Source organism: Schistocerca cancellata, unplaced genomic scaffold, assembly GCF_023864275.1.
Source record: "Schistocerca cancellata isolate TAMUIC-IGC-003103 unplaced genomic scaffold, iqSchCanc2.1 HiC_scaffold_21, whole genome shotgun sequence".
In the NCBI taxonomy this organism is placed as follows: Eukaryota; Metazoa; Arthropoda; class Insecta; order Orthoptera; family Acrididae; genus Schistocerca; species Schistocerca cancellata.
Genome location: NW_026046086.1, coordinates 480 through 14,000, shown reverse-complemented (window position 1 = coordinate 14,000; position 13,521 = coordinate 480). Strand labels below are relative to the sequence as shown.

The following is a 13,521-nucleotide window of genomic DNA, read 5'->3' as shown; positions in this document are numbered from 1 at the left end:
CCGCACTAGCCTACGCGGAGCGCGACGAGGGGCGAAGGAAAACCATTCGTAACACGACAGTTCGGAAACTCGACGATCGCGAGCGTTGAAAACACTCTCCTGAGTAAAGGAGACAACTTCCGTGCGGTGTCCGGGTTTCGAACCCGGACCAGCTACTTGGGAAGCATCCATGCTGACCGACACACCACCACCGCCCTCTGCTACGCGCTGCTTGCGCCGTGATGTGTCGCCTTCCCTCCTGGCGCCAGAGGCCGAAGGCAATCTCGCTGTAGGCGCTCAACGCCGAGTGGAAGGCGAGCACATCTGAACCCGTTTTGCTGGTGCTGCTAGGGCGATATACTGTAACTGAGCGCAGAACGAACTTTCACTGAAGAATCTGCCCTTTAATGCACATCAGGGCGAATATGAAATTTCTAGTATGAAGTACCCACTGACGATCCAAAGGCGTTTCAGTATGTATGCGTCGGTCCCACCGGGGCAGTGCCTAAGTATTGTAAAGTGAAGGTCGACAGTTTGAGCCTCACAGGAAGTATTTCATTGGCTTCCCACGAGTGCGTAATGTACAGCGTGGCTGTTGCTAGGAAACGGCCTTATTTGCCGTTCGTTAATATCTAGTTTTCTTTGCATCAATGTGAAAATGTTACTATTACTAAATACAGTTTTGCTAGTTACAGTTCAAACTGGAAACGACGGAAGAAAGCGGTCCAACGCGCCACATTGGCTCCCGAAAGGGAGGGTGCGTTTCCTACGCCACGTCTGACATTGTGTCTTAAATATTCTAAAACTGACATAATTACATCCTACCAAAAAAGAAACAGATTTCGCAGCGAGGTTCTTGAGATAGAGATGGAAGTCACTGGAGCGAATGCCTCGCACGTCAGATTGGCCGAGCGGTCTAAGGCGCCAGATTTAAGCTCTGGTTCCCGTAAGGGAGCTTGGGTTCGAACCCCACATCTGACAAAGCATTTTTAACATTCTGAAACTAACGTACTCCCTTCATCTTATAGAACAAGTAAATTACGCAGAAACACGCCATGCAGATTTTACTAGAGACGACAGTGACAGCGGTGCAGGCGTCGCACGTCCGATAGCCCGAGCGGTCGGAAAGAAATAGCGGAACATACTTTTCCTGTGTCGAGGTTTAGCTCTTCTCACGGACGTTTCCGTTGTCGTTGTGTTGTGGCTCTGGGTTCCAAGCGACAGCGAGAAAACCTCAACAGCAACACATACGTGTTTAAATGAATCGTAGGGCCTTAATAAAGATAGATGAAACGGTGGTTCAGGTACTGGAGTTCTGAAGCGGCCGTATTGCGTGGGCAGTAAGCTCACTAAGTTAGTGTGTCATGCTAATAACGGGAAGGCTGTGGGTTACGTCCCACCAAGGGCTATTCCATATTGCTTCCCTAAAAGGCAGCGCGAGAGACTGCCAGGCAAATCTCAAGTGATCTGTACAAGGACTAAGATGTCCACACGTCTGGAAACGTTCTCGCCGACTTCTGTGCCACGCTGACGACACGGGTTCTCGTCCGATCACCGAAGTTAAGCAGCATTTTTGCGTGCTTAGTACACGGCTCGGTGACTAACTAGGATGTCTGCGTGCTGTTGGATTCTTTAATTTTGCCTTTTCCCTTAGTTTTCGGTGTTGCTGCGCGGTAATGATACGGTCCAGCACGCTGACCCGTCTCTTGCCTCTCGGTACCCAAATTCGCGAAGCTGCGGCCACAGTCAAATGAAAGGGTCCGTTGTGTGTTTGTCGAGTTGGTCTCTCCCAGTCGATTCTAGCGCCTGTCCTCTACATATACGCCCATTTGCAAGCGTCAGCTTTCGCGTCAGCCGAGCAAAGTCGAGACAAGTCGACACATGGGGACACACGATGCTGTGAATCGCAATCCGCACTAGCCTACGCGGAGCGCGACGAGGGGCGAAGGAAAACCATTCGTAACACGACAGTTCGGAAACTCGACGATCGCGAGCGTTGAAAACACTCTCCTGAGTAAAGGAGACAACTTCCGTGCGGTGTCCGGGTTTCGAACCCGGACCAGCTACTTGGGAAGCATCCATGCTGACCGACACACCACCACCGCCCTCTGCTACGCGCTGCTTGCGCCGTGATGTGTCGCCTTCCCTCCTGGCGCCAGAGGCCGAAGGCAATCTCGCTGTAGGCGCTCAACGCCGAGTGGAAGGCGAGCACATCTGAACCCGTTTTGCTGGTGCTGCTAGGGCGATATACTGTAACTGAGCGCAGAACGAACTTTCACTGAAGAATCTGCCCTTTAATGCACATCAGGGCGAATATGAAATTTCTAGTATGAAGTACCCACTGACGATCCAAAGGCGTTTCAGTATGTATGCGTCGGTCCCACCGGGGCAGTGCCTAAGTATTGTAAAGTGAAGGTCGACAGTTTGAGCCTCACAGGAAGTATTTCATTGGCTTCCCACGAGTGCGTAATGTACAGCGTGGCTGTTGCTAGGAAACGGCCTTATTTGCCGTTCGTTAATATCTAGTTTTCTTTGCATCAATGTGAAAATGTTACTATTACTAAATACAGTTTTGCTAGTTACAGTTCAAACTGGAAACGACGGAAGAAAGCGGTCCAACGCGCCACATTGGCTCCCGAAAGGGAGGGTGCGTTTCCTACGCCACGTCTGACATTGTGTCTTAAATATTCTAAAACTGACATAATTACATCCTACCAAAAAAGAAACAGATTTCGCAGCGAGGTTCTTGAGATAGAGATGGAAGTCACTGGAGCGAATGCCTCGCACGTCAGATTGGCCGAGCGGTCTAAGGCGCCAGATTTAAGCTCTGGTTCCCGTAAGGGAGCTTGGGTTCGAACCCCACATCTGACAAAGCATTTTTAACATTCTGAAACTAACGTACTCCCTTGATCTTATAGAACAAGTAAATTACGCAGAAACACGCCATGCAGATTTTACTAGAGACGACAGTGACAGCGGTGCAGGCGTCGCACGTCCGATAGCCCGAGCGGTCGGAAAGAAATAGCGGAACATACTTTTCCTGTGTCGAGGTTTAGCTCTTCTCACGGACGTTTCCGTTGTCGTTGTGTTGTGGCTCTGGGTTCCAAGCGACAGCGAGAAAACCTCAACAGCAACACATACGTGTTTAAATGAATCGTAGGGCCTTAATAAAGATAGATGAAACGGTGGTTCAGGTACTGGAGTTCTGAAGCGGCCGTATTGCGTGGGCAGTAAGCTCACTAAGTTAGTGTGTCATGCTAATAACGGGAAGGCTGTGGGTTACGTCCCACCAAGGGCTATTCCATATTGCTTCCCTAAAAGGCAGCGCGAGAGACTGCCAGGCAAATCTCAAGTGATCTGTACAAGGACTAAGATGTCCACACGTCTGGAAACGTTCTCGCCGACTTCTGTGCCACGCTGACGACACGGGTTCTCGTCCGATCACCGAAGTTAAGCAGCATTTTTGCGTGCTTAGTACACGGCTCGGTGACTAACTAGGATGTCTGCGTGCTGTTGGATTCTTTAATTTTGCCTTTTCCCTTAGTTTTCGGTGTTGCTGCGCGGTAATGATACGGTCCAGCACGCTGACCCGTCTCTTGCCTCTCGGTACCCAAATTCGCGAAGCTGCGGCCACAGTCAAATGAAAGGGTCCGTTGTGTGTTTGTCGAGTTGGTCTCTCCCAGTCGATTCTAGCGCCTGTCCTCTACATATACGCCCATTTGCAAGCGTCAGCTTTCGCGTCAGCCGAGCAAAGTCGAGACAAGTCGACACATGGGGACACACGATGCTGTGAATCGCAATCCGCACTAGCCTACGCGGAGCGCGACGAGGGGCGAAGGAAAACCATTCGTAACACGACAGTTCGGAAACTCGACGATCGCGAGCGTTGAAAACACTCTCCTGAGTAAAGGAGACAACTTCCGTGCGGTGTCCGGGTTTCGAACCCGGACCAGCTACTTGGGAAGCATCCATGCTGACCGACACACCACCACCGCCCTCTGCTACGCGCTGCTTGCGCCGTGATGTGTCGCCTTCCCTCCTGGCGCCAGAGGCCGAAGGCAATCTCGCTGTAGGCGCTCAACGCCGAGTGGAAGGCGAGCACATCTGAACCCGTTTTGCTGGTGCTGCTAGGGCGATATACTGTAACTGAGCGCAGAACGAACTTTCACTGAAGAATCTGCCCTTTAATGCACATCAGGGCGAATATGAAATTTCTAGTATGAAGTACCCACTGACGATCCAAAGGCGTTTCAGTATGTATGCGTCGGTCCCACCGGGGCAGTGCCTAAGTATTGTAAAGTGAAGGTCGACAGTTTGAGCCTCACAGGAAGTATTTCATTGGCTTCCCACGAGTGCGTAATGTACAGCGTGGCTGTTGCTAGGAAACGGCCTTATTTGCCGTTCGTTAATATCTAGTTTTCTTTGCATCAATGTGAAAATGTTACTATTACTAAATACAGTTTTGCTAGTTACAGTTCAAACTGGAAACGACGGAAGAAAGCGGTCCAACGCGCCACATTGGCTCCCGAAAGGGAGGGTGCGTTTCCTACGCCACGTCTGACATTGTGTCTTAAATATTCTAAAACTGACATAATTACATCCTACCAAAAAAGAAACAGATTTCGCAGCGAGGTTCTTGAGATAGAGATGGAAGTCACTGGAGCGAATGCCTCGCACGTCAGATTGGCCGAGCGGTCTAAGGCGCCAGATTTAAGCTCTGGTTCCCGTAAGGGAGCTTGGGTTCGAACCCCACATCTGACAAAGCATTTTTAACATTCTGAAACTAACGTACTCCCTTCATCTTATAGAACAAGTAAATTACGCAGAAACACGCCATGCAGATTTTACTAGAGACGACAGTGACAGCGGTGCAGGCGTCGCACGTCCGATAGCCCGAGCGGTCGGAAAGAAATAGCGGAACATACTTTTCTGTGTCGAGGTTTAGCTCTTCTCACGGACGTTTCCGTTGTCGTTGTGTTGTGGCTCTGGGTTCCAAGCGACAGCGAGAAAACCTCAACAGCAACACATACGTGTTTAAATGAATCGTAGGGCCTTAATAAAGATAGATGAAACGGTGGTTCAGGTACTGGAGTTCTGAAGCGGCCGTATTGCGTGGGCAGTAAGCTCACTAAGTTAGTGTGTCATGCTAATAACGGGAAGGCTGTGGGTTACGTCCCACCAAGGGCTATTCCATATTGCTTCCCTAAAAGGCAGCGCGAGAGACTGCCAGGCAAATCTCAAGTGATCTGTACAAGGACTAAGATGTCCACACGTCTGGAAACGTTCTCGCCGACTTCTGTGCCACGCTGACGACACGGGTTCTCGTCCGATCACCGAAGTTAAGCAGCATTTTTGCGTGCTTAGTACACGGCTCGGTGACTAACTAGGATGTCTGCGTGCTGTTGGATTCTTTAATTTTGCCTTTTCCCTTAGTTTTCGGTGTTGCTGCGCGGTAATGATACGGTCCAGCACGCTGACCCGTCTCTTGCCTCTCGGTACCCAAATTCGCGAAGCTGCGGCCACAGTCAAATGAAAGGGTCCGTTGTGTGTTTGTCGAGTTGGTCTCTCCCAGTCGATTCTAGCGCCTGTCCTCTACATATACGCCCATTTGCAAGCGTCAGCTTTCGCGTCAGCCGAGCAAAGTCGAGACAAGTCGACACATGGGGACACACGATGCTGTGAATCGCAATCCGCACTAGCCTACGCGGAGCGCGACGAGGGGCGAAGGAAAACCATTCGTAACACGACAGTTCGGAAACTCGACGATCGCGAGCGTTGAAAACACTCTCCTGAGTAAAGGAGACAACTTCCGTGCGGTGTCCGGGTTTCGAACCCGGACCAGCTACTTGGGAAGCATCCATGCTGACCGACACACCACCACCGCCCTCTGCTACGCGCTGCTTGCGCCGTGATGTGTCGCCTTCCCTCCTGGCGCCAGAGGCCGAAGGCAATCTCGCTGTAGGCGCTCAACGCCGAGTGGAAGGCGAGCACATCTGAACCCGTTTTGCTGGTGCTGCTAGGGCGATATACTGTAACTGAGCGCAGAACGAACTTTCACTGAAGAATCTGCCCTTTAATGCACATCAGGGCGAATATGAAATTTCTAGTATGAAGTACCCACTGACGATCCAAAGGCGTTTCAGTATGTATGCGTCGGTCCCACCGGGGCAGTGCCTAAGTATTGTAAAGTGAAGGTCGACAGTTTGAGCCTCACAGGAAGTATTTCATTGGCTTCCCACGAGTGCGTAATGTACAGCGTGGCTGTTGCTAGGAAACGGCCTTATTTGCCGTTCGTTAATATCTAGTTTTCTTTGCATCAATGTGAAAATGTTACTATTACTAAATACAGTTTTGCTAGTTACAGTTCAAACTGGAAACGACGGAAGAAAGCGGTCCAACGCGCCACATTGGCTCCCGAAAGGGAGGGTGCGTTTCCTACGCCACGTCTGACATTGTGTCTTAAATATTCTAAAACTGACATAATTACATCCTACCAAAAAAGAAACAGATTTCGCAGCGAGGTTCTTGAGATAGAGATGGAAGTCACTGGAGCGAATGCCTCGCACGTCAGATTGGCCGAGCGGTCTAAGGCGCCAGATTTAAGCTCTGGTTCCCGTAAGGGAGCTTGGGTTCGAACCCCACATCTGACAAAGCATTTTGAACATTCTGAAACTAACGTACTCCTTTGATCTTATAGAACAAGTAAATTACGCAGAAACACGCCATGCAGATTTTACTAGAGACGACAGTGACAGCGGTGCAGGCGTCGCACGTCCGATAGCCCGAGCGGTCGGAAAGAAATAGCGGAACATACTTTTCCTGTGTCGAGGTTTAGCTCTTCTCACGGACGTTTCCGTTGTCGTTGTGTTGTGGCTCTGGGTTCCAAGCGACAGCGAGAAAACCTCAACAGCAACACATACGTGTTTAAATGAATCGTAGGGCCTTAATAAAGATAGATGAAACGGTGGTTCAGGTACTGGAGTTCTGAAGCGGCCGTATTGCGTGGGCAGTAAGCTCACTAAGTTAGTGTGTCATGCTAATAACGGGAAGGCTGTGGGTTACGTCCCACCAAGGGCTATTCCATATTGCTTCCCTAAAAGGCAGCGCGAGAGACTGCCAGGCAAATCTCAAGTGATCTGTACAAGGACTAAGATGTCCACACGTCTGGAAACGTTCTCGCCGACTTCTGTGCCACGCTGACGACACGGGTTCTCGTCCGATCACCGAAGTTAAGCAGCATTTTTGCGTGCTTAGTACACGGCTCGGTGACTAACTAGGATGTCTGCGTGCTGTTGGATTCTTTAATTTTGCCTTTTCCCTTAGTTTTCGGTGTTGCTGCGCGGTAATGATACGGTCCAGCACGCTGACCCGTCTCTTGCCTCTCGGTACCCAAATTCGCGAAGCTGCGGCCACAGTCAAATGAAAGGGTCCGTTGTGTGTTTGTCGAGTTGGTCTCTCCCAGTCGATTCTAGCGCCTGTCCTCTACATATACGCCCATTTGCAAGCGTCAGCTTTCGCGTCAGCCGAGCAAAGTCGAGACAAGTCGACACATGGGGACACACGATGCTGTGAATCGCAATCCGCACTAGCCTACGCGGAGCGCGACGAGGGGCGAAGGAAAACCATTCGTAACACGACAGTTCGGAAACTCGACGATCGCGAGCGTTGAAAACACTCTCCTGAGTAAAGGAGACAACTTCCGTGCGGTGTCCGGGTTTCGAACCCGGACCAGCTACTTGGGAAGCATCCATGCTGACCGACACACCACCACCGCCCTCTGCTACGCGCTGCTTGCGCCGTGATGTGTCGCCTTCCCTCCTGGCGCCAGAGGCCGAAGGCAATCTCGCTGTAGGCGCTCAACGCCGAGTGGAAGGCGAGCACATCTGAACCCGTTTTGCTGGTGCTGCTAGGGCGATATACTGTAACTGAGCGCAGAACGAACTTTCACTGAAGAATCTGCCCTTTAATGCACATCAGGGCGAATATGAAATTTCTAGTATGAAGTACCCACTGACGATCCAAAGGCGTTTCAGTATGTATGCGTCGGTCCCACCGGGGCAGTGCCTAAGTATTGTAAAGTGAAGGTCGACAGTTTGAGCCTCACAGGAAGTATTTCATTGGCTTCCCACGAGTGCGTAATGTACAGCGTGGCTGTTGCTAGGAAACGGCCTTATTTGCCGTTCGTTAATATCTAGTTTTCTTTGCATCAATGTGAAAATGTTACTATTACTAAATACAGTTTTGCTAGTTACAGTTCAAACTGGAAACGACGGAAGAAAGCGGTCCAACGCGCCACATTGGCTCCCGAAAGGGAGGGTGCGTTTCCTACGCCACGTCTGACATTGTGTCTTAAATATTCTAAAACTGACATAATTACATCCTACCAAAAAAGAAACAGATTTCGCAGCGAGGTTCTTGAGATAGAGATGGAAGTCACTGGAGCGAATGCCTCGCACGTCAGATTGGCCGAGCGGTCTAAGGCGCCAGATTTAAGCTCTGGTTCCCGTAAGGGAGCTTGGGTTCGAACCCCACATCTGACAAAGCATTTTGAACATTCTGAAACTAACGTACTCCCTTGATCTTATAGAACAAGTAAATTACGCAGAAACACGCCATGCAGATTTTACTAGAGACGACAGTGACAGCGGTGCAGGCGTCGCACGTCCGATAGCCCGAGCGGTCGGAAAGAAATAGCGGAACATACTTTTCCTGTGTCGAGGTTTAGCTCTTCTCACGGACGTTTCCGTTGTCGTTGTGTTGTGGCTCTGGGTTCCAAGCGACAGCGAGAAAACCTCAACAGCAACACATACGTGTTTAAATGAATCGTAGGGCCTTAATAAAGATAGATGAAACGGTGGTTCAGGTACTGGAGTTCTGAAGCGGCCGTATTGCGTGGGCAGTAAGCTCACTAAGTTAGTGTGTCATGCTAATAACGGGAAGGCTGTGGGTTACGTCCCACCAAGGGCTATTCCATATTGCTTCCCTAAAAGGCAGCGCGAGAGACTGCCAGGCAAATCTCAAGTGATCTGTACAAGGACTAAGATGTCCACACGTCTGGAAACGTTCTCGCCGACTTCTGTGCCACGCTGACGACACGGGTTCTCGTCCGATCACCGAAGTTAAGCAGCATTTTTGCGTGCTTAGTACACGGCTCGGTGACTAACTAGGATGTCTGCGTGCTGTTGGATTCTTTAATTTTGCCTTTTCCCTTAGTTTTCGGTGTTGCTGCGCGGTAATGATACGGTCCAGCACGCTGACCCGTCTCTTGCCTCTCGGTACCCAAATTCGCGAAGCTGCGGCCACAGTCAAATGAAAGGGTCCGTTGTGTGTTTGTCGAGTTGGTCTCTCCCAGTCGATTCTAGCGCCTGTCCTCTACATATACGCCCATTTGCAAGCGTCAGCTTTCGCGTCAGCCGAGCAAAGTCGAGACAAGTCGACACATGGGGACACACGATGCTGTGAATCGCAATCCGCACTAGCCTACGCGGAGCGCGACGAGGGGCGAAGGAAAACCATTCGTAACACGACAGTTCGGAAACTCGACGATCGCGAGCGTTGAAAACACTCTCCTGAGTAAAGGAGACAACTTCCGTGCGGTGTCCGGGTTTCGAACCCGGACCAGCTACTTGGGAAGCATCCATGCTGACCGACACACCACCACCGCCCTCTGCTACGCGCTGCTTGCGCCGTGATGTGTCGCCTTCCCTCCTGGCGCCAGAGGCCGAAGGCAATCTCGCTGTAGGCGCTCAACGCCGAGTGGAAGGCGAGCACATCTGAACCCGTTTTGCTGGTGCTGCTAGGGCGATATACTGTAACTGAGCGCAGAACGAACTTTCACTGAAGAATCTGCCCTTTAATGCACATCAGGGCGAATATGAAATTTCTAGTATGAAGTACCCACTGACGATCCAAAGGCGTTTCAGTATGTATGCGTCGGTCCCACCGGGGCAGTGCCTAAGTATTGTAAAGTGAAGGTCGACAGTTTGAGCCTCACAGGAAGTATTTCATTGGCTTCCCACGAGTGCGTAATGTACAGCGTGGCTGTTGCTAGGAAACGGCCTTATTTGCCGTTCGTTAATATCTAGTTTTCTTTGCATCAATGTGAAAATGTTACTATTACTAAATACAGTTTTGCTAGTTACAGTTCAAACTGGAAACGACGGAAGAAAGCGGTCCAACGCGCCACATTGGCTCCCGAAAGGGAGGGTGCGTTTCCTACGCCACGTCTGACATTGTGTCTTAAATATTCTAAAACTGACATAATTACATCCTACCAAAAAAGAAACAGATTTCGCAGCGAGGTTCTTGAGATAGAGATGGAAGTCACTGGAGCGAATGCCTCGCACGTCAGATTGGCCGAGCGGTCTAAGGCGCCAGATTTAAGCTCTGGTTCCCGTAAGGGAGCTTGGGTTCGAACCCCACATCTGACAAAGCATTTTGAACATTCTGAAACTAACGTACTCCCTTCATCTTATAGAACAAGTAAATTACGCAGAAACACGCCATGCAGATTTTACTAGAGACGACAGTGACAGCGGTGCAGGCGTCGCACGTCCGATAGCCCGAGCGGTCGGAAAGAAATAGCGGAACATACTTTTCCTGTGTCGAGGTTTAGCTCTTCTCACGGACGTTTCCGTTGTCGTTGTGTTGTGGCTCTGGGTTCCAAGCGACAGCGAGAAAACCTCAACAGCAACACATACGTGTTTAAATGAATCGTAGAGCCTTAATAAAGATAGATGAAACGGTGGTTCAGGTACTGGAGTTCTGAAGCGGCCGTATTGCGTGGGCAGTAAGCTCACTAAGTTAGTGTGTCATGCTAATAACGGGAAGGCTGTGGGTTACGTCCCACCAAGGGCTATTCCATATTGCTTCCCTAAAAGGCAGCGCGAGAGACTGCCAGGCAAATCTCAAGTGATCTGTACAAGGACTAAGATGTCCACACGTCTGGAAACGTTCTCGCCGACTTCTGTGCCACGCTGACGACACGGGTTCTCGTCCGATCACCGAAGTTAAGCAGCATTTTTGCGTGCTTAGTACACGGCTCGGTGACTAACTAGGATGTCTGCGTGCTGTTGGATTCTTTAATTTTGCCTTTTCCCTTAGTTTTCGGTGTTGCTGCGCGGTAATGATACGGTCCAGCACGCTGACCCGTCTCTTGCCTCTCGGTACCCAAATTCGCGAAGCTGCGGCCACAGTCAAATGAAAGGGTCCGTTGTGTGTTTGTCGAGTTGGTCTCTCCCAGTCGATTCTAGCGCCTGTCCTCTACATATACGCCCATTTGCAAGCGTCAGCTTTCGCGTCAGCCGAGCAAAGTCGAGACAAGTCGACACATGGGGACACACGATGCTGTGAATCGCAATCCGCACTAGCCTACGCGGAGCGCGACGAGGGGCGAAGGAAAACCATTCGTAACACGACAGTTCGGAAACTCGACGATCGCGAGCGTTGAAAACACTCTCCTGAGTAAAGGAGACAACTTCCGTGCGGTGTCCGGGTTTCGAACCCGGACCAGCTACTTGGGAAGCATCCATGCTGACCGACACACCCACCACCGCCCTCTGCTACGCGCTGCTTGCGCCGTGATGTGTCGCCTTCCCTCCTGGCGCCAGAGGCCGAAGGCAATCTCGCTGTAGGCGCTCAACGCCGAGTGGAAGGCGAGCACATCTGAACCCGTTTTGCTGGTGCTGCTAGGGCGATATACTGTAACTGAGCGCAGAACGAACTTTCACTGAAGAATCTGCCCTTTAATGCACATCAGGGCGAATATGAAATTTCTAGTATGAAGTACCCACTGACGATCCAAAGGCGTTTCAGTATGTATGCGTCGGTCCCACCGGGGCAGTGCCTAAGTATTGTAAAGTGAAGGTCGACAGTTTGAGCCTCACAGGAAGTATTTCATTGGCTTCCCACGAGTGCGTAATGTACAGCGTGGCTGTTGCTAGGAAACGGCCTTATTTGCCGTTCGTTAATATCTAGTTTTCTTTGCATCAATGTGAAAATGTTACTATTACTAAATACAGTTTTGCTAGTTACAGTTCAAACTGGAAACGACGGAAGAAAGCGGTCCAACGCGCCACATTGGCTCCCGAAAGGGAGGGGTGCGTTTCCTACGCCACGTCTGACATTGTGTCTTAAATATTCTAAAACTGACATAATTACATCCTACCAAAAAAGAAACAGATTTCGCAGCGAGGTTCTTGAGATAGAGATGGAAGTCACTGGAGCGAATGCCTCGCACGTCAGATTGGCCGAGCGGTCTAAGGCGCCAGATTTAAGCTCTGGTTCCCGTAAGGGAGCTTGGGTTCGAACCCCACATCTGACAAAGCATTTTGAACATTCTGAAACTAACGTACTCCTTTGATCTTATAGAACAAGTAAATTACGCAGAAACACGCCATGCAGATTTTACTAGAGACGACAGTGACAGCGGTGCAGGCGTCGCACGTCCGATAGCCCGAGCGGTCGGAAAGAAATAGCGGAACATACTTTTCCTGTGTCGAGGTTTAGCTCTTCTCACGGACGTTTCCGTTGTCGTTGTGTTGTGGCTCTGGGTTCCAAGCGACAGCGAGAAAACCTCAACAGCAACACATACGTGTTTAAATGAATCGTAGGGCCTTAATAAAGATAGATGAAACGGTGGTTCAGGTACTGGAGTTCTGAAGCGGCCGTATTGCGTGGGCAGTAAGCTCACTAAGTTAGTGTGTCATGCTAATAACGGGAAGGCTGTGGGTTACGTCCCACCAAGGGCTATTCCATATTGCTTCCCTAAAAGGCAGCGCGAGAGACTGCCAGGCAAATCTCAAGTGATCTGTACAAGGACTAAGATGTCCACACGTCTGGAAACGTTCTCGCCGACTTCTGTGCCACGCTGACGACACGGGTTCTCGTCCGATCACCGAAGTTAAGCAGCATTTTTGCGTGCTTAGTACACGGCTCGGTGACTAACTAGGATGTCTGCGTGCTGTTGGATTCTTTAATTTTGCCTTTTCCCTTAGTTTTCGGTGTTGCTGCGCGGTAATGATACGGTCCAGCACGCTGACCCGTCTCTTGCCTCTCGGTACCCAAATTCGCGAAGCTGCGGCCACAGTCAAATGAAAGGGTCCGTTGTGTGTTTGTCGAGTTGGTCTCTCCCAGTCGATTCTAGCGCCTGTCCTCTACATATACGCCCATTTGCAAGCGTCAGCTTTCGCGTCAGCCGAGCAAAGTCGAGACAAGTCGACACATGGGGACACACGATGCTGTGAATCGCAATCCGCACTAGCCTACGCGGAGCGCGACGAGGGGCGAAGGAAAACCATTCGTAACACGACAGTTCGGAAACTCGACGATCGCGAGCGTTGAAAACACTCTCCTGAGTAAAGGAGACAACTTCCGTGCGGTGTCCGGGTTTCGAACCCGGACCAGCTACTTGGGAAGCATCCATGCTGACCGACACACCACCACCGCCCTCTGCTACGCGCTGCTTGCGCCGTGATGTGTCGCCTTCCCTCCTGGCGCCAGAGGCCGAAGGCAATCTCGCTGTAGGCGCTCAACGCCGAGTGG

At 50.7% G+C, this 13,521-nt stretch overlaps 7 non-coding genes across 7 annotated transcripts; all 7 read left to right on the top strand.

Moving 5' to 3' along the window:
* The first annotated feature begins 876 nt into the window (after positions 1–876).
* On the top strand, positions 877–960 carry Trnal-uaa (transfer RNA leucine (anticodon UAA)). Its single transcript has one exon. It is a non-coding gene; the product is annotated as a tRNA-Leu (tRNA).
* Positions 961–2,766: 1,806 nt separating this feature from the next.
* Trnal-uaa (transfer RNA leucine (anticodon UAA)) lies at positions 2,767–2,850 on the top strand. The gene has a single exon. It is a non-coding gene; the product is annotated as a tRNA-Leu (tRNA).
* A 1,806-nt stretch (positions 2,851–4,656) lies between these two features.
* On the top strand, positions 4,657–4,740 carry Trnal-uaa (transfer RNA leucine (anticodon UAA)). The gene has a single exon. It is a non-coding gene; the product is annotated as a tRNA-Leu (tRNA).
* A 1,805-nt stretch (positions 4,741–6,545) lies between these two features.
* On the top strand, positions 6,546–6,629 carry Trnal-uaa (transfer RNA leucine (anticodon UAA)). Its single transcript has one exon. It is a non-coding gene; the product is annotated as a tRNA-Leu (tRNA).
* Positions 6,630–8,435: 1,806 nt separating this feature from the next.
* Positions 8,436–8,519, top strand: Trnal-uaa (transfer RNA leucine (anticodon UAA)). Its single transcript has one exon. It is a non-coding gene; the product is annotated as a tRNA-Leu (tRNA).
* Positions 8,520–10,325: 1,806 nt separating this feature from the next.
* Positions 10,326–10,409, top strand: Trnal-uaa (transfer RNA leucine (anticodon UAA)). The gene has a single exon. It is a non-coding gene; the product is annotated as a tRNA-Leu (tRNA).
* A 1,808-nt stretch (positions 10,410–12,217) lies between these two features.
* Positions 12,218–12,301, top strand: Trnal-uaa (transfer RNA leucine (anticodon UAA)). Its single transcript has one exon. It is a non-coding gene; the product is annotated as a tRNA-Leu (tRNA).
* Positions 12,302–13,521: the final 1,220 nt, after the last annotated feature.